This window comes from Dipodomys merriami, unplaced genomic scaffold (genome assembly GCF_024711535.1).
Source record: "Dipodomys merriami isolate MVZ:Mamm:240054 unplaced genomic scaffold, mDipMer1.0.p SCAF_640, whole genome shotgun sequence".
NCBI classification, from domain to species: domain Eukaryota; kingdom Metazoa; phylum Chordata; class Mammalia; order Rodentia; family Heteromyidae; genus Dipodomys; species Dipodomys merriami.
This window is the reverse complement of record NW_027206225.1, coordinates 414,079-432,384: the sequence shown is the minus strand read 5'-3', so window position 1 is coordinate 432,384 and position 18,306 is coordinate 414,079. Positions and strand designations below refer to the sequence as shown.

The 18,306-nt window shown below is 40.5% G+C and overlaps 1 long non-coding RNA gene across 1 annotated transcript in view; it reads right to left on the bottom strand.

Annotated features, from left to right (window-relative positions):
• The window catches only part of LOC138815462 (uncharacterized), an 89,035-nt gene that overhangs the window by 60,208 nt on the left and 10,521 nt on the right, over window positions 1–18,306 (bottom strand). The window lies entirely within an intron of this gene.

Sequence of the window (18,306 nt, the reverse complement as noted above, 5' to 3'; positions counted from 1 at the left end):
GCAATCCTCAGATCTCAGCCTCCTGAGTAGCAAGGATAACAGTTATAAGCCACCGGCAGGGACCGGCTTCAGCCTCCTTCTTTTTTTTTTTTAATTTTTTTATTGTAAAGATTCTATACAGAGGGTTACAGTTACATGAGTGGGGTAAAGAATACACTTCCTCTTGAACATTGTTACCCCCTCCATTGTTTTCTCCCTACCACCCCTCCCTCCCTCCCTTCCCCAAGGTTCTTTTTTTTTTTTGATTGTGATTAAGTGATTACTTAATTTCCGGAAATTCACAGTATTGTGGAATAATGATGCTCATTTAAAGTCACAAGTTCATTCTAACTTTCCTGGAGCAAATTGTCTATCACAGTCTGTAATATATAACGGTGCTCATATGTTATATACCATATATGTGATCAGCAGCATGGGGATATTTAGTAGTGGTTCAACCAGATGAGTGGGAGTTCTTTGTTTCTTAAGTCCTGTTAGTTTTGTCATATTACCTAACATTTTGGATTCATCATCCACATATCAGGGAGACCATGTACTGTTTGTCTCTTCATTCTTGGCTTACCTCGCTCAACATGATTCCTTCTAGCTCCATCCATTTCCCTGCAAATGCCATTATTTTGTCATTTCTAATGGCTGCATAATATTCCATTGTGTATAGATACCACAATTTTTGGATCCATTCATCTGTGGTGGGGCATCTAGGTTGTTTCCATATCCTAGCTATTGCGAACAGTGCTGCAATAAACATGGAGGTGCACGTGTCCTTGTATATTGGTTCCTGTTGTTCAGGGTAGATGCCTAGAAGTGGTATGACTGGGTCGTAAGGGAGGTCAATCTTTAGCTTTCTAAGGACCCTCCAGACTGCTTTCCAAAGTGGTTGTATGAGTGTACATTCCCACCAGCAGTGTAATAGCGTTCCTCGTTCTCCACATCCCCTCCAGCATTTGTCGTTGGCTGATTTGTGGATGTGGGACATTCTGACTGGGGTAAGGTGGTATCTCAGGGTTGTCTTTATTTGCATTTCCTTCACCACCAGGGATGATGAACATTTCCTCATGTGTTTCTTTGCCATTTTTATTTCTTCATTTGAGAAGTCCCTCTTTAGTTCCCTTGCCCATTTAGTAATTGGTTTGTTAGGTTTGGGAGGGATTAGTTTCTTGAGTTCCCTGTATATACAGGATGTTAACCCCTTGTCTGATATATTGCTGGTAAATATTTTTTCCCAATTAGTTGGTTGTCTTTCTAGCTTGGTTGCGATAGCTTTATCTGTGCAGAAGCTTTTTATTTTAAGGTAGTCCCATTTGTCGAGTCTCTCTCCAACTTGTTGTGACCCTGGGACTCTGTTCAGGAAGTTCCTTCCTGTGCCTATTAGTTCAAGTGTCTCTCCTACTCTGTCCTGCAGTAGTTTCAGAGATTCAGGTTTAATGTTAAGGTCTTTAATCCATTTTGAGTTGATGTTGGTGCATGGTGATAGGCTGGGGTCCACTTTTAGTTTTCTGCATGTGGCTGCCCAGTTTTCCCAGCACCAGCGGTTGAAGAGGCTGTGTTTCTTCCATTGTATGTCTTTGGCTCCTTTGTCGAATATCAGCTGGCTGTAGGCCTGTGGATTTATTTCTGGATCTTCTATTCTGTTCCATTGGTCTTCGGGTCTGTTTTTGTGCCAGTACCATGCTGTCTTTGTTATTATAGCTCTGTAGTAGAGTTTGAAGTTCGGCATGGATAGCCCTCCCATATTGTCTTTATCCCCTAGAATTGTTTTGGCTATTCTAGGTCTTTTGTTGTTCCATATGAATTTTTGGACTGTTTTCTGTATTTCAGAGATGTACGTCATTGGGATTTTAATAGGAATTGCGTTGAATTTGTATATTAGTTTTGGAAGTATTACCATCTTTACTATATTAAGTCGGCCTATCCAGGAGCATGGGAGGTCTTTCCATTTCCTAGTGTCTTCTGCAATTAATTTCTTTAACTTTTTATAGTTCTCATTAAATAGTTCTTTTACATCTTTGGTTAGGTTAATTCCTAAATATTTTATTTTTCGGGAGGTTATTGTGAATGGGGTTGCTCCCTTTATTTCCCTCTCTTCCTGTACATTATCAGTGTATAGGAAGGCAACTGATTTTTGTGGGTTTATTTTGTATCCTGCTATTTTGCCAAAGTGATTTATGATTTCTAAGAGTTTGGGGATGGAGTTTTTGGGATCGTGGAGGTATAGTATCATGTCGTCTGCAAAAAGGGATAGTTTAACTTCTTCTTTTCCTATGCGAATCCCTTTAATGTCTTTTTCTTGCCTTATTGCCCTGGCTAAGGGTTCTAGGACTATATTGAAGAGGAGTGGAGACAGTGGGCATCCTTGCCTTGTTCCTGATTTTAGGAGAATTGGTTGTAGCTTTTCCCCATTAAGTATAATATTGGCTATTGGTCTGTCATAAATGGCTTTTATTGTTTTTAGAAATGTTCCTTCTATTCCTATTTTCTCCAGAGCTTTTAGCATGAATGAATGTTGAATTTTGTCAAAGGCCTTTTCTGCATCTGTACCGATAATCATGTGATTCTTGACCTTGGCTCTGTTGATATGTTGGATTACATTTATTGACTTACGTATGTTAAACCATCCCTGTGTCTCTGGGATGAAGCCTACCTGGTCATAGTGAATTATGTTTTTTATGTGTTTCTGGATTCTGTTACCTAGAATCTTGTTAAGGATCTTTGCATCTGTGTTCATCAAGGAGATTGGCCTGTAATTCTCCTTTTTGGTTGGGTCTTTGCCTGGTTTGGGGATGAGTGTGATATTGGCTTCGTAGAATGAGTTTGGGATAGCTCCTTCCTTCTCTGTTTCTCTGAAGAGCTTGAGGAGTATGGGTATTAGTTCTTGTTTAAAGGTCTTATAGAATTCTGCTGTGAATCCATCTGGTCCTGGGCTTTTTTTTGTTGGAAGACTTTTGATAGCTTCCTGTATCTCATTATAGGATATTGGCTTATTTAATTGGTTAACTTCTTCTTTGCTCAGTTTGGGCAACTTGTATTTCTCTAAAAATGCATCCATTTCTGCCCGATTTTCTTCCTTTAGAGAGTATAGCTTTTGAAAGTAGTCTGTTAGAATTGTTTGGATATCTTGGGTACGTGTGGTGATATTTCCCGTGGCATCCCTAATCCTATTAATATGGGTTTCCTCTCTTCTTTTTTTAATTAGTCTAGCCAATGGGCCATCAATTTTGTTTATTTTCTCAAAGAACCAGCTTTTTGTTTGGTTTATTTTGGTTATGGTTTTCTGATTTTCTAATTGGTTAATCTCTGCTTTTAATTTGGTTATCTGGCTTCTTCTAGTAGCTTTAGGTCCCATTTTTTCCTGTTTTTCTAGCTGTTTTAATTGCAACATGAGATTATTTACTTGGTCTGTCTCCATTCTCTTGATGTGGGCACTGAGGGCAATAAATTTGCCCCTCAGGACTGCTTTTGCTGTGTCCCACAAGTCTCTTTGTGAGGTGTTTTCATTTTCATTGAGTTGTAGGAAATGCTTTATTTCTTCTCTGATCTCTTCTGTTATCCAGGCATTGTTAAGGAGTGTGCTGTTCAATTTCCATGTATTGGAGAAATTTCTGCGGTATGCTTTGTTATTGAGAGCTAGCTTAATTCCACTGTGGTCAGATAGGATACAGGGGATTATGTCGATCCCTTTGTATTTGCTTAAGTTCCTTGCATGAACTATGATATGGTCTATTTTGGAGAAAGTTCCGTGAGCTGCTGAGAAGAATGTGTACTGTGTTGTTTTAGGGTGGAATACTCGGTAGATGTCAGTTAATTCCGCTTGCAGTATGGCCTCTCTTAATTTGGTAGCTTCTTTGCCAATCCTCTGGTTGGTAGACCTGTCCTTTGGTGAGAGTGGTGTGTTAAAGTCTCCTAGTATTATCGTATTGGGATCTATTTTATTCTGTAAGTTTGAGAGCATTTGTTTGACATATCTGGGTGCACCAATATTTGGGGCATATAAGTTGATGATGGTTATATCCTCCTCTTGGATTGTTCCCTTTATTAATATGTAGTGTCCGTCCTTGTCTTTCTGTACTGATTTTAATGAAAAGTTTATTTTGTCAGATATCAGGATAGCTACACCTGCTTTCTTACTGGGGGCGTTTGATTGGTAGATCCTTTTCCACCCCTTCACTCTGAGTTTGTTTGTATGTTTGGCTGAGAGGTGGGTCTCCTGAAGGCAACAGATGGATGGGTCTTGTTTTCTTATCCAGTCCTCAGTTCGTTTTCTTTTAATTGGCGAATTCAGCCCATTTATATTAAGAGAAAGTATAGAGAGATGCATTGTTGTCCCTGCCATTCCGTTTTCCTAAGTTTTTCTTTTTTCCTTTCCTCCTGTGCTTGCTCAGTTAGACTTTGAGTAACGCCTGTTTGGGGCAAGCCCCAGTTCCTGGCTGCTTTCTTCAGGTTGTGTCCCCCCTCTTAGAATTCTTTGTAATGCTGGCTTAATGTTTATGTATTCATTTAGTTTTTCTTTGCTATTAAAAGTTTTCAGTTCTCCATCAAATGTGAATGCTAGCTTTGCCGGGTAGATCAGTCTGGGTTGGCAGTTATTGGCTCTCAGGGCTCGTATGGTGCTTTCCCAGGCTTTTCTTGCATTCATTGTTTGTGTGGAGAGATCTGCAGTAATTCTTATTTTTTTCCCATTGTAGTATAGCTCCTTCTTCATTTTTGCTGCATGCAGGATTGTTTCCTTATTATTCAGATCTATCATTTTTACTATAATGTGTCTAGAAGTGTTTCTCCTGGGGTCTTGCTTGTTGGGTGTTCGATAAGCTTTTGTGATGTAGTTAAGATGGTCGTTTTTGAGGTGGGGAAAATTTTCATTGATTATCTTGTTAAATAGGTGTTGCATTCCCTTGCTCTGGAATTCCTCACCTTCGTCCACTCCAATTATGCGAAGGTTAAATTTTTTAGCATTATCTGCTTGCTCTTGAATATCCCTTTGGTTTAATTTGAGTAATTTTTCCATATCTGTCACTTTTTGGTCCAGTTGGTGTATTCTGTCTTCTGTATCTGACACTCGACCTTCCATTTCATTCACTCTGTTGACAGTGGCTTCTATTGTGGTTTGCATGGAGGAAATGGATCCCTTTATGGATTCAATGTTGGTTCTCAGAGTACTGATCTCACCTCTCAATGAGGTATGCATTACCTCTAATTTGGCGTTTATCTCACTTCTTATTGAGGTTTGTGCAGCTTCTATTTTTGCATGCATCTCTTGTTTGATACCCTGTATCTCTTTGGATAGTTCATCCTTGTGCTCTTTCAGTTTCTGATCAATTTCTCGCTTTATTTCTTGAGTCATTGCCTCCAGCAACCCTTGGAAGTAGCCTTTGTCTTCCATTCCTGCTTTGCTCCCACTGGGGCTCTCCCCTGTGTGGCTGCTGGCTTTTGAGGTGAGCTTGCTGTCCTGGGTGGTAGTAAACCTTGTGATTTTTCTCTGTGATTTTCGCATGGAGGTTCAGGAGACTGCTCTTCAATTTTGTTTTGGTGTGTCTGTCTTTGCTTGGTTGCTGATTCTGTATTGGTAGAGAGAGTCTGTGCCTGATCTGGGTTCTGTTGGGAGCCTATTTCCAGCTGCTATTCTGACTTAGGATTCTCAGCTCTCTGCTGTAGATTGCTGGCAGTTCCCACCTTTGGAAGGGTTGAGCAGCCTAGACTGCTTGTGTTTGCTCCTGCGGGTGCTCTTGTGAAGAACAGATGCTCTGCATGCACTCTCCCAAATGCTGGAGTCTGCTATGGGCTCCTGATGTGTTTTTGTTTATTTGTTTTGGGCTGGTTGTGGGCTTGAACTCTAGGTTTGGGTGCTGTCCCTCAGCTTTTCAGCTCAAGGCTGGCACCCTACCGTTGGAGCCACAGCACCACTTCTGACCCTTTTTGCTTTTGTGATGCTGAGGAATCAGATGCAGGGCCTCATACATCCAAGACTATCACTCTATTGCTGAGCTGCCTTAACAGTCTGAGCTCCTGCTTACTATCAGGTGCTGGCAGCCTGTGTTGCCCAATTCCCAGTCTAGGGTATATGGGTGGAGTTTTGGTGGGGTTTGGGCTTCTCTTGTCCTGGGCCTCCAGGTCTTTTGTTGTCACAGGCGTGCTTCCCGGGGATTGTTGTTTCCTGGTTTTCTCCCCTCTGTTGAGGCGTATGCTCAGCTTTTTACTTCAATTGGGAGGAGTTGGTTGTGTTGTTCAGGCGCCGGATCCCCGGGCCTGGTTCCGGCCCCAGCCTGGAGCGCGCTTGTTAGGCCTGTGCTGATGTGTATACCACCTAGGTTTATGCAGCCTGGAGCGCACTCGTTAGGCCTGTGCTGATGTGTATACCACTTAGGTTATACAGCCTGGGGGACACAGTTCAAATTTCTTCTACTGTTGGTAGTCTTGACCCAGGGGCGCTGTTCCTGGCTTGGGCATTTAAGCTCCCTTCCAGGGGTGCTCTTGCTCTAGCTTGGCCAGCTGAGTGTGCTCCATGGGCTGGTGGAGCTCTCAAACAGTTCCCAGTTTTAGTAGGTCCTGTGGTTGGGGTGCTGGGGTAGGGACTCTAGGTCAGGGTCTGGGGATTCCCTCCAGCTCTGGTCTCCCTTGAGGGATACACTTCCCCTGTGGGGTACTCACCCTGGAGCTGGTTGTTTCTGTGTGGTGTAGGTCGTCAGTTGTTGTTGCAATCCGCGCTGGGTTGGGCGGTGGTGGCTCTGTGTGATTCTTTTCTTTCTCTGCCTCTGTCGAAGCTGTTGGGTCAAGAGTGTCCACGCTCAGGCAGCTTCTTCTCGGTACCTCTGGGGCCCAAGTGACCCCGCCGGGTTGTTGCGATCGTGATCGGGCGGGCGGGTGGTCTGCAGACAGGACCCTTTGTCGCGCCGAGCATCTTTGGCGGGATGGAACCTCTCTGCTCGGGTGGAGAGTGCTGGATCGTTGCGATCGCGATCAGGCTGGCTGGGTGGTCTGCCGCAGGTCCTTTTGTCACTCTGCTGATGCCGAGCGCCTTTGGCGGGATGGAGCCTCTCTGCTCGGGTGGAGAGTGAGGGGTGGGGGTGGGATCCTCGTGGAGACTCCCGGCTGGTAGGTTTCTCTGTTCCTGGCGATCTGCTGTTCTGCAAACCAGTACCTGATGTTCTGAAAGTGGCCCCCTGTGTCTCTGCTGTTTCTCTGGGGCTCCCACAGCCCCCGCCGGGCTGGCTGGCCGGCGGCTTGGCGCACTGCCGCGCGGCCAGTAAAGGTTGGGGGAGGGGTCTTCGCTTTTCTCTGTTTTGAAATTCTTTTCCTCTCTTTCTTTTTTTGTTATTCTCCGCCTCTGGTTTTTCTCTGAGTGTTCGTCTTTTTGTTGTTGTAGGTCTCTTGGGGAGATTAAGCGTTGGAATTCCAACTCTCTTTTTGGTTGGAGAGAGCTGTGGCGTTTCCCTACTGCCCCGTCGCCATCTTGGTCCCCCCTCATGAATAGGCCTATCTTTTTGCATGTTTGGGAAGTTCTCTGCTAGGATCCTGTTAAACAAATTTCCTAGTCCATTAACTTCTGTTTCTAGGAGCTCCTCTACACCCATTATCCTTAGATTAGGCCTTCTGATCATGCCTTCCAGGTTTTGGATATATCTCTCATATTTCTTGGACTTGTCTTGGATCGTTGTATGTTCTTTCTCTATAATATGTAAGGCTGTCTTCAATTCCTGAGATTCGATCTTTGCATGGTCTAACCTGCTGTCGAGACTTTCTACTTTGTTTTTTATTTCTTTTCCTTCTAGTTGGTCAGCGTTGGTGGCTTCAAATTCTTTGTTGAAGCTTTGTTTTAGATCTTGTATGAACTTCTTTACTTCCTTAATTTGGTGTTCATTGTTTATTCTCAAATCACTTAGTTGATTGGTTATGGTTTCCTTGGACTCCCATTCCTTCTGTTGGGTTCCATTCAGCATTCCCTTTGTGGTCTCCCTGACTTCCTTCAGCTCTTTGTTAATGGATTCCATGAATACCCTTAGTGATCTTTGTGTATTCTCTTTTTGCTCTCTTAATTCCTGTATTACTCTTTGCTTAGCTTCCTCCCGCTCATGCCATTCCTGTAGAGTGTTCTCAGCCTGCTCACGCCATTCCTGCCTTTCTCTTTGAGTATTCTGAAGCTGCTTACGCAAATCCTGTATCAGTTTTTGAGTAGGTTCCTCACGCTCATGATATTCCTGTATAAACCTTTGGATTGCCTCCTCTCTCTCCCTATCATGCTCATACAGAGGCCTTTGTATGTTTTCAATCTTTTCATTTATCATGTTTGCCAGCAGTGTTTGTAGAGCTATTTGGGAACTCTTCTCTGGATTATTCATTATCTGTTCTCTTCCCTAATTATCATGAGTGGGAGTTGATATACCCGGATTTGCCATTTTTTTTGTGTTTTTCCGGCTTACTCTGCCCATTTGGGATGAAATTATCACCAGTTTTGTGCTAGAACACTATCTTAAGGCAAGCATCAACCAAAGTCTGTATTTGCACAGTCAATAGTCTGCAGATACAATCTACTTCAACAGATACCTCTATTCAACATCAAACAACTATATATTAATGGGCTATGAACCGCAAAGAAGAATTTGGTAAACCAGAAATTATTCGGTTTAGGAAGAGACATGGGTAAAAAATAGAAATAGAGTGATGTGGGAAGGTACAGGGAGTGTTAACTAAATCTTAATCTCAAAGCAGGAAATAGGTTGGATAGGATGAAAGTAGAGAGAGAGAAAAAAAGAAGAAAGAGAAAGGGAAAAAAAGAGACCAGAAAAAATGGAAACGTAAAAATTTAAAATATTATAGAGATTCTAAAATAAACTATTCAGAGAAGAACATGAATATAATGAGACAAGGGGAGGGATATAAAGGAGATGTGAAAAACTTAAAAATAAAAATACTTAAATTATTATATAGATATAAAGGGGTAGTACTGCTATTAAGGAATTTAAGTCTAAGAGGTTTTGAATTGAGTAATAAATTTGTGGATTAAGTGTGTACACAATGGGGTATAAGGTCTAATAATCGACTAAGGGTTTATCTGAGGATGTGCAGAATAGCAATTAAGTCACATAAAGAAGAATGAAAGAGAAGAAAAGGTGAAAAGGATAAGAAAGAAAGAAAAAAGATCAGAAGTTCAGTAGAGCTAAACAAAAACAAAATTAAAAAAAACAAGGAAAAAAAAGAAAAACGCACACACACTTATACCCCTGAAATAAAATTCTAAGAGGAAAAAAAATTACTAGAAAATATTTTTTTTCAAAAAAGGTAAAAATTAAAGATTAAAAAATTTTTAGAAAAAAAATTTTTATAAAAGGTACAACAACACAAAGTTGTTTGATTTTTTTGGGAGGGGTGGGAAAAATCCTGTATGTCCCTTGTGTCCATAACCAGCCTCTTGTTGGAGTCTCTGGTCTGCTCGTGTTCCTGTGGCTTGGTTGTTTACTTAAGTCAGTTTCTTTGAACAGGCAGAAAAATGCTCTGCTTTCTCCAGTGTATTGTGATCCTCCTCCCAGGTTAGTTCAGTGGGAGGGAGATCTACTTTGAGTACCCACAAAAGAGGGAGATGGCTTTTTCCTCGTGTTTGGAGATGCTGTGATGAGGCTAGGTTCTGGGTAGAGTTGAGGCCTTTCAGCAAACAGTAGCTTTTCTCGGGGGCTGGTTTGTGAGAAACTCACAGAGCCCAGCCTGGAGCCACTCTCATGATTTATGTTTACTGAATTTCAATTGATTGTCGAGGATGCTAAAGGGAGGGACAGCCTCTGGCTCTTATTACTGGGTGAAGAAAGCCACTCCTGGGGCTGGCGCCTTGACCTGGGTGACTTTTCCCTGGGTGTAGCTGAGTCTGGCAGGTCAGGTTAGGCTCTTGTGACCTGCTAGATGACTCTAGATTTCTTCCAAGGCCTGAGTTGGAACTAGCAGCTTCTCCGAGCTTTGTCAGTATCCAAGATGGAGATCTCTGGTACTGGGGGGGGGTGAGGGGTGGCCTTACCCCCTTTGGTTCCTGAGAAGGAGTGAGGACATCATGCTTCTACTCCCACCAAGTCTTGGTTCCTGGGTCGTCTCTGGTCTGTGAAGTGTATGATGAAGATGTCTGCTTCTTGTCGGTTCTTGCTGGTGTTGAGCAGAATCTGCTTGCCCGCCGCGTCTGGCTCCTTCGTCCCAGACTCTCTGTGAATCAGGTATGGTGGCTGCAGTGGCCACCCCCACCTCTGCCACCGCCTTCTCCGGCTGCTGGCAATTGCTCAGGGCTGTCTCCTTGCCTGTATTTTCTCTCTCTGGCCTATCTCTCTGTCCTGTGAAGGCACACTTGGTGTGATTCTCTGGCTTAGGACTGTTCACTGGAACTCTAATACTGCTTTCTATGTGAGAGCTTGTTTAGCCTCCAGCTTATCCTCCGCCATCTTCCCGGAACTGCCTGGAATTTATTTTCATGGCTTCATTCAGTCTGTTCTGCATTGTAATGAGCTAATTCAGCTCTGTAAAATCACTTTAGGTAGCAAAAATATTAACACAATGTATATCAAAAGTTTTGGCCTCACTCAACTGCTGAAAGCAGTATGCTCACCTACGGCTTCTAAGAACACTGTTTTCTTACCTTTTCCATTTACTCAATTCTTTTCTTTGTTGTTGTTGTGTTGCATTTTTAGGGGCGGGGGTCCAGTCGTGGGGCCTGACCTCTGGACCTGTGTGCTGTCCCTCAGCTCTTCAGCTCAAGACTAGTGCTCTAACACTTGAACCACAGCGCAACTTCTGGCTTATTTTTCTTTTTGCATATGCGGTGCTGGGGAATCGAACCCAGAGCCTCATGCATGCAAGGCAAGGGCTGTACCACTGAGCCACCTTCCCAGCCCTGTTCAATTCTTTTCTGAACCCAAAACTTTTTGCTTATGTAATAAGAGAAATCTTCACTATCTCATGTTAATAAGGATATTATTTTTTGTGAGCTACTTAGAAATGTGAAATAATTGATTTGAAGTATCCAATCAGATTTTTTTTCTGTGTTTCACTGCTTCACGTGCAAAGACATTGTAGAAAGTGTTACAAACAGAAAAGTGTAAACCCAATACCTTCTTTCATTGTGGAGGACAATTTCTTCCTAAATATTTTGGCCCAAATTATGTTTTTCAGAGAATTACTGTGTGGTAATTAAAGGTTAATTCACATATTTTATTTCTTTTTTTTAAAGAACTTTGAATTCAAATTCCACTACAACCTTGTCTCACACAGTGGGAGTATATTTCCTGTGTTAGTTCAATTCTCAAGGGAACCTTCAGGATTTACAGCAGGGTTTCAGAGGTTTGTTTGTTTAGTGTGAAAAAGAGCCATCTTCACCCACATTGCACCCTCTTTACTAAGTCTCCATGGATTTCTTTGCATGAAAGCCGATTCTCCCAGGCAATTTTAAATTTTCTTAATTGGCTGGGTTGTTAAAAATTATGAAAGATTAAAATTTACCTGTCATAACTTTAAAACTCCTTTGAAATTCCTTTATCAGAACTGCAAATTCACCTATCCTCATTCTACCTTAACCATCAAAAAGTTAACATGTTGTTGTCATGATATAGTATTCATGCAACTATTATTTTCTAGTCACTTTGTTATGCGTATATGACCATATAAGCATATGCTGAGCAAAATGAACTCCAAAATATGGAAACAGATTTTTTCATTTGTGGTTGTTGTTTTTGATGTACTATGTGATTTCTGTTTTCATTGAGTTTTCCCATATGGTTTATCCCTGCTATATTTGATTTTGTATTGTGTATACATTTACCTTAATTAGGGAAGGGAAGAGGAACAACAAAATGGTGATACAAAGGACAAGGGGAAAACCAATGTAATAGCAATACTCACAAGACAATATGTTGGAAATGTACATTACAACTTGTGAGAGGTGAAGGGGTAAAGGAAAACTGTGAGAAAAATGAGGGAGGAGTAACAAGTTTGAAAAGTTATGTATTCACTACCTTACAATTACTGTAACCCCACTGTACATCACTTTGATAATAAAAATTTAAAAATAAGCTGCATAAATTATAATTTCACTGTCTTGGTATAATAAATATTATTCTTTATGTAGTAACTTCTTAAAAACCAATACTATTTGGCATCTAATTTGAATTAGTTACCCCTTCTTTATCAGAGGGTCATCAACTTGAATGTAACCCAACTAAACAAAATTTTCACAATATACTTCCCAATATTTTGAAAAAAGAATAAATTTAGTACTTTCTCATACTAAAACTGAAAACAGTTTAATTCTATCGAAACCCATAACTTTAAAAAGTAAATAAGTTGTTAAGAAGACAGAATATATGTGTTCTTCAAAATTCCTACGACTAATAACTTCTCATTTTTGAATTCTCAACTTCCATACCTGAGAGATTCAAAACAGTACGTTTGCATGTATGAAATTCTGCAACAGATGCAGTTTCCAATGGGGTGTTACAGATTGAGAAATCAACAGAAAAATAGTCACATTCTGGTAGAGGATACAACTATGAAGCATCTGTAATAATTAATTCTTCAAGAGTAAGCAATTGTTTATCAGAGTAAGCTATTATTTCTATGACCATCAATCCCAAGATTTATACCGTAATGTCATCCTACCCCAACAGTTTCCAACTTGTAAGCTGCACCTTAAAATTCCTTCTTTCACATCATGAATAGCTTATTTCTATTGTGAAAAAATACTACACCTCTGCTAATGTGATGCTCTCTTTGTTATGGAAAGAACAACTCAATAAACTGAGCTGCATCATTTTTACCCAGTGGTATTCTTGAGATCAGAACACTTGCAAATATTATTTATATTTATACTTTTTAAACTATCATAGATATTCAGGATGCTAAGATAAGAAATTTATGGTTAAAGCCCACCCAGGCAGGAACGTTTCTTGGAATCTTATCTCCAATAAACTTCTCAGAAAAAGCCAGACACAAGTGCCACTGAGGTTGATGTGGTAGGGCACGAGCCTTGAGCATAACCAGGCTCAGATAGTGTCCAAGCCCAGAGTTCAAGCTCTAGGACAAACCAATGAAACAAAAACAAAAATGAAAACAAACCCCAAACCTAGCATTTTTCTCAATGTATACAGAGGCACGTAACTAAGGAAATCGCTTCCTGTGTTACATATAGGTAGAAGAAAGAAGATGTCACACAATTACTCTCTTCATACCATATTATTCCAAACCCTCAAAAATTGCAGTTTTTCTAAATTTATAAATTAATATCATCCATTTGCTGGCAACTCTGTCTAAATTATTCACATTATCATATTATACATGAATGTTCGAATTATCTATTAACTAAGTTCTAATTATAACTCTCTTGAAAGTATATTCTAGGAAAATAGAATGTCAGAATCATTTGTGAATGTCAATTAACCCTTCTCCTTAAAAAGAATTTTGTAGTATCCTATAGAATATCAAATTACAAACAAAATCAAAATATGTATTTTAAATCTAAATTATAATTTAGCAAGGTCTACAAAGTCCTACATTAGATGAACTTTGCTATTTCTCCAGGTTTAAGCTTTTGTAATCCTTCATCATTTTTTTTGGAATCCAACATAATGATGCTTACTTACTTTTGCAAATTTTTGGATGGGAATCATGAACCAATTTGCATCTAGGAATGTTCTGTAATGAAGAGAGCATTTAAAACACAACTGAGGACTATATATGAGTTGCATTTCAATAGGAAACTTGACCTTTTGAAACATAATGACGAAATTAGCCCAAAATTGAACTGTGTATTCCTTTCTTGTTGTTTGGCTTGTTTTATTGAGACAAAATTATACTACCTGGTCCATGGAAGGTATGGCTATGTAATTCCACTCTCTAATCTCCTGTCTTAGTCTAAGTGCTAGAATTCCAGACTTGTATCACATTGTCCTGTCATAGTTTGTTGGTTTATTTAATCTAGAAACAGACTAGCAAATCTGAACTTCTCTTATAATCTTATCCACTAGACTGACTGCTCAGACTGTTTATATACTATTTTCAAAGATGTTCTAATATTTGACACAGGATATGAAAATTTTCAGATGCACCTGCAGGGGTCTCTGATTCCTTCCTCCATGGATCTCATCCCGTTAATAATGAATACTTGACTCTCTTACTATCTCTGGTCCCTCCCTTTGTAATAGTCTCAACTTTCTTGAACAAAGTTCACTGGAGGGTTTTCTAATATTAAAAATTATCACTTGATTCTAGTCTTACTCAGGATATATTTTCCATTGTTTTCTAACTTTTCTACATATTCTGAGAGTTGTCTCATTTGTGTATTCATGTGTGCACATATAAGTGCCTCTGTGTGTATGTGCATGTTTGTATCTATGTACACAAAAGCCTCAAGCTCTTAATCAGTAATCTTGCTCATGATTGGTATTCCACCTTTTGGCTGGTTAATTATAGGTAGTGTCTCAAAGCCTGGTCTGCCCAGGCTGTATGCAAACTGAACTTCCCAGACTGCTTTACATTCTTAGGTATTATCTTTCCAGGAGTATCAACTTTTAAACTAGAAACATTTTTGCGATTATAAAGACTAAGCTGTAGCTCATATTTTTAACTCAAGAATTCATATAAAGATAGATGATGGGGCTGGGAAGGTGGCTCAGTGGTAGAGCGCTTGCCTTGCATGCATGAGGCCCTGGGTTCAATTCCTCAGCACCACATAAGCAAAAAGAAAAAAGCCAGAAGTGGCGCTGTGGCTCAAGTGGTAGAGTGCTAGCCTTGAGCTGAAGAGCTGAGGGACAGCGCCCAGGCCCTGAGTTCAGGCCCCACGACTGGACCCAAAAAAAATTAAAAAAAAAAGATAGATGAATGTACACATTATATATCCTGAGTGTACACTGTTAGAAATGTGATCACAAGCTGATTGATAATAAGATCTGAGGATTGGGGATTAAAGCCAACCTGGGTAGGAAAGTCCTGGAAACTCTTTTCTCAAATAACTACTAGAAAACTGGAAGTGCCACTGTAGCTCAAGTGGTAGAGCATTAGCCTTGAATTGAGTATCAGAGGGACAGCGCCCAGTCCCAGAGTTCAAGCACCACGAAAAACAACACAAAAAAAGAATATAAGAAAAGGAAAGAAAAGAAATGTGATCTTAGGTTCATTGCTAGTATTATCCCTGTTCTCTCAAGATGGACTCTTTTTCCAGTTAAGTCCATACTCTTATATCTGACTTACATTGGCAACAGAATCATTCTTCCATTCTACTTTTTTACCAATTTACGTGATTAGCAAGCATGATTTAGAAAGGGAGTGGCCTCATGCTTCATATTCCACTTAGGAGTAATGCTTTCTCTATATCACTCCCATAAATCTACATACTGTACGTGGCTTTATTGTTTCAATGTTGCCTTATTTGTAGAGTCTTCTATATTGTATTGAACGCTTATACTTAAACACAGAATTTCTCTATTATTGCTATTGTTTCTTACTGTTAAATCATATGTTAAATCATACTGTTAAATCATAAATTAATGCACAGCACATACATTCAGAAAAAATGATCTGAGAACCCCCTTCCCATTTAAAATTCACCTTAATTTACAGAAGACTAAAGAAGTTTGAACTCAATGTACTCATGGATAATGTATTCATAAGCAACATAAATTTAATATTTTCTCTTTATTAAGTTGTCTCTGAAACACGTGTTACCTCATGTTCAAAGGTGTCCTTGTGCTATTTCAATGAAGCCATAGAGCAGCACCATAGATTGTTACTGGAAGTAAGTGGAAGTTACTGATACTGGATGTGGAAACTGATCCCAGGAGAGGAATTGAACATTAAGGAATGACAAAGTTCAAGTTAACTTGTGCTTTCCTTTATACTGTACAAGAAAAGAATACAAGGCTTGAAGGAAACTCTGTCCCTGACTTTTTTGAGTGTTCTTTACTCATATAAAACTTGTCTGTAAACTTATAGTTGAGAGTATTTAAAAATGAAACAATGTGTCATTTGAAGGCCAGCATAGAACTAAAGGAAATAACTTTGTTTTAAAAGTGTTCTACTGCAAAGAAACTAAGATATGGAGGTCTTAAAGCGTCTTATGCATGTTTCACTCCTGAAATGATTCTCTTGTTGCAGGAGTCAGTTATCAATTCCTTTAGTCTGGTCCTGAGTTTTCCATAGCAATAAGGATTCCAAAACAGGAGGATCCATTGAGTATGATCAGCAAAAGCAGCCTCTTCTCAGACCAGTATTCCTGTAAGGAGGGTCCCAAAGAAATACTTGGATTTTATTTTGTTTACTTGTTTGTTTAGTTGGTGCTGGTTCTGGGGCTTGAACTCAGGGGCTGGACCCTGCCCCTGTATAATTGTATTTCCTGCCACCTGCCCACAAAGCTAGTACTCTACTGCTTTAGCGAAAACTCCACTTATTTGGTGTTTAATTACAGATAAAAGTTTGAAAGAGTCTCCTTCTTCCTGGGTTGGCTTCGAACTAAGACAGTAAGAAAGTCAAGTGACATCTAATCTATGGACTTCTCTTTTGAACCAAGAAATATTAGATGAAGTTTATTATAAAGATAATATTTGACAATTTTAAAAGAAGAGATTATGTCCAGCAAGTAAGCCATAACTTAAATAACTCAGCAAAAGTAGGGACACTGAATCATTTTGTAATACTTTTCTCTATTTGGAGGATTACTATTGACTTCATCAATACTTTGGGGGAAAGTTAAAGTCATATTTGCACTTTTTTGTTGGTTGTGGGACTTGAACTTGGATCCTGGACGCTGTCCTTCAGCTCTTCAGCTCAAGTTGAGCACTCTGCCACTTTAGCTACAGCACCACTTCTGGGTTTCTGGTGGTTAATTGAATATAAGGGTCTCATGTACTTTCCTTAACAGGTTGGCTTGAACCACAATCTTCTGGTCTCAACCTCCTAAGTAGCAAGCATGAGCCACCAGCACCCGGCTCATATTTGCATTTAGTGCAGTAAATGACACTAAGTAGACAAACAATGGAAATCTGAATCAAATGATGTGACATTGCAGCTTTTCAGAATAATTGAGGGAGCAATAAATATGTCCTCCAGAGTTCCGGGAAGATGGCGGAGGAGAAGCTGTAATCTGAACAAGCTCTCCCATAGAAAGCAGTTTTAGAGTTCCAGTGAACAGTCCTAAGCCAGAGAATCACACCAAGTGTGCCATCACAGGACAGAGACTTAGACAAGAGAGGGAAGACAAGGTAAAAAGAAACACCTGAGTGCTCGCCAGCAGCCGCGGCGGCGGCGGCAGGGTCGAAAGCGCGGAGACCCCAGCCGGGGGCCATACCTGAGCGCTCACACAGAGAGTCCGGGACGAAGGAGCCAGACGCAGCAGGCGAGCGGATTCTACTCAACACCAGCAAGAACCAACAAAGAGCGGACATCTTCATCCTGCAGCTTGCAGACCAGAGACGACCCAGGATCCAAGACTCGGTGTGAGTAGAAGCCCGACGTCCTCACTCCTTCTCAGGGAGCAGAGGAGGGAAGGCCACCCCTCCCCCCCCAGCACTGGTGATCTCCATCTTGGATACCAACAAAGCTCGGAGGAGCTGCCAGCTCCAACCCAGGCCTTGGAATAAAACGAGTCATTTAGCAGGTCACAAGAACTTAACGGCAAAGTGACCTGCCAGACTCGGCTCCATCCAGGGAAAAGTCACCTAGCTCAGGCGCCAGCCATTGGAGTGGCTTCCCTCACTGGGTAACCAGAGCCAGAGGCTGCCCCTCCCTCTAGCAGCCTCAACAATCAATTGAAAAACAGAATCCCTGAGAACGGCTCCAGGCTGGGCTCTGGGAGATTTTTTTTTTGCACAAAACAGCCCCAGGAAAAAGCTACTGATTGTTGAAAGGCCTCAACACTACCCAGAACCTAGCCTCATCACTGCATCCCCCTCTTTTGTGATTCTCAAAGCAGATCACCCTCCTAGAAAACTAACCTGGGAGGGGGATCTCAAAATCTTGGGTAAAGCAGAGCATTTTTCTGCCTCTTCCAACAAACCGACTTAAGAAACCAATCAAGCCACAGGACATCAAGCTGACCAGAGACTCCAACAAAAGGCTGGTTACAGACAAAAGGGAGATACAGGATTCTTCCCACCCCTCCCCCCCAAAAAAAAATCAAAGGACTTTTTTTTTCTTTTTTTTTCCTTTTTTTTCTTTTTTTGTTTGTTTTTTGTTTTTTGTTACCTGATATATATATAAATTTTTTTCTCTTTTAAAACTTTTATTAATCTTTAATTTTTGCCTCTTCTGAAAAAATAATTGATTTCCAGTAACTTTTTTTTCTCCTCTTATAATTTTTAT